Below are 1900 nucleotides of genomic sequence, written 5' to 3' on the forward strand. Positions count from 1 at the left end.
CTGTCAAAGCCCCAAAAAAACAGGTGAACAGGTGAACCAAACAAATATATAATCGATGAACACGCCCACCACCTACAATATAATAATCAATAAATAATATAAATGACACCATACAGAACAGAATGTACCTTTGGAACATTGGATGAATGGTTGCTGATAATGAGCATTGATCTTTAATGTAAATATTACATTAAAGATCAGCCCCCCCCTCCACTCAGATCAGCTGGTATTCTGTCTGTAATGGAGTGGGATGGAAATTTATTAGTGACCCCAAACTTTTGACCGGTAGTGTACATCTAGATATCCAGTGTGTGGACATGTTACGCCTTTTGGATGCACAAATAACCACAACATGCGTTGATATCAACTGTTACTGCTGACAATAACTAACCTGGCTAGAGCTAACCTCCACAAAAAAAGTCAGACTTGTAAATACGCATTCAACTCAGGTGTGACGCCATTCCCAGCTCTATGGAAAAATTAACAGGTTTAAAAGGTATTATTACATCTATTGCTCAGAGCAGTTTATTTTCCACTGTAACCCTTTCAAGACTACAGTAGCTGCATGTAGTAGTCACACACGTTGGTCTACTTCGGCCTGTGTTCATCCTCGTGTTTGTGTTAGTTGCTGGTTGGTTGTTGGTCTTTTTGTAGCACGATTGAACTCAGAAGTGGTTGGCTCCAATGCTTCCTTCTCTTTTGTCTCATTTTATTTATTCTCCTCTCTTTTCCCTCTCTTTAACTTGTCTGTCTTCGTGTTGTTGTTTTTGGAACTTGGAAAGTAGTTGGAGTGCATTAGGGCACATTTTGTTATTAGGTTAATTGAAAAATATATAATGTGGTGCACAAATGTATCTGGATTTTATCTGAATATGATAAACAGAGCATAAATGCATTCAGCGAGCGATTCAGGAGTAACAGGACGTCACTTTGAAAGAGCAGCAGGATGCTGAAACATATGACAGGCAACAGATTTACAGCGAGACCCTGATGGGAAACACAGCAGTATGACGCAAGTCCCCTGTTGTGTGTGTGTATATATCGTGGCCCCATGGTGTTGCTTTGAGGCAGGTGTGTGTACTCTGTTGTTTTGTTCCATTGCAGCCCTGTAATTACCTAGAGTCAGATCTGCTTCTGTTACACAGGTGGGAGACACCGAATTTAATTACAGGGTGGGAGCTGCGCTGCAGCCCACCTGCGTGTGTGTCTGTGTGTGTGTGTGTGTGTGTGTGTGTGTGTGTCTTGTCTGTCTGTCTGTCGGTTTTAGATGAGTGTCTGCATGTGTTTCTCTTGCACAAACTGTATATTTAAGTTTTACATTTTGTTTTTGCAGTTATTTCTGTGTCTCCAGGACAGATGTGTGTGTGTGTGTGTGTCTGTCTTTCTGTCTGTATGTTTTAGATGAATGTCTGCATGTTTTCTTGCAAAACTGTATGTTTAGGTTTTACATTTTGTTTTTTGCAGTTCTGTGTCTCTAGGACAGGACAGACGTGTGTGTGTGTGTGTGTGTGTGTGTGTGTGTGTGTGTGTGTGTGTGTGTGTGTGTGTGTGTGTGTGTGTGTGTGTGTTGGTTGGTGTGTGTGTGTGTGTGTGTGTGTGTGTGTGTGTGTGTGTGAGAGAGACAATAATAGGTGGTGGGCGAGCGAGCCTGAGTGAGATTGAAAGAGACAGAGGAAGACAAAGGTAGGCAGAGAGGGGTCTGACTGCAGAGCAGGTTGAACACCTGGTGCCTGATTTGAGGCAGCATGATGGAGATCTTCTCTTCTCATTTCTTCTCTTCCAACTTTTGGTTTGATGCTGATCAGAGAGACGCTTTGTTCTACTCCAACACAAGTGTCAGCCATCAGAGCCCCTAAGGGGCTCGAGGTATGATTCATCATCCTTGTTGCTTAGCAACCCA

The 1900-nt window shown here is 42.6% G+C and overlaps 1 protein-coding gene across 1 annotated transcript in view; it reads left to right on the plus strand.

The window, feature by feature from the left end:
• Positions 1 to 1182, plus strand: part of brf1a (BRF1 general transcription factor IIIB subunit a) — a 206738-nt gene extending 205556 nt beyond the window's left edge. The window contains exon 21 of the transcript XR_004333450.1: positions 1172 to 1182. The gene's annotated coding sequence lies outside the window, so the exon portion shown is untranslated. The remainder of the gene's footprint in view (positions 1 to 1171) is intronic.
• The last annotated feature ends 718 nt before the right edge of the window (positions 1183 to 1900 follow it).

The sequence above is a fragment of the Etheostoma spectabile genome, chromosome 9 (assembly GCF_008692095.1).
Source record: "Etheostoma spectabile isolate EspeVRDwgs_2016 chromosome 9, UIUC_Espe_1.0, whole genome shotgun sequence".
In the NCBI taxonomy this organism is placed as follows: domain Eukaryota; kingdom Metazoa; phylum Chordata; class Actinopteri; order Perciformes; family Percidae; genus Etheostoma; species Etheostoma spectabile.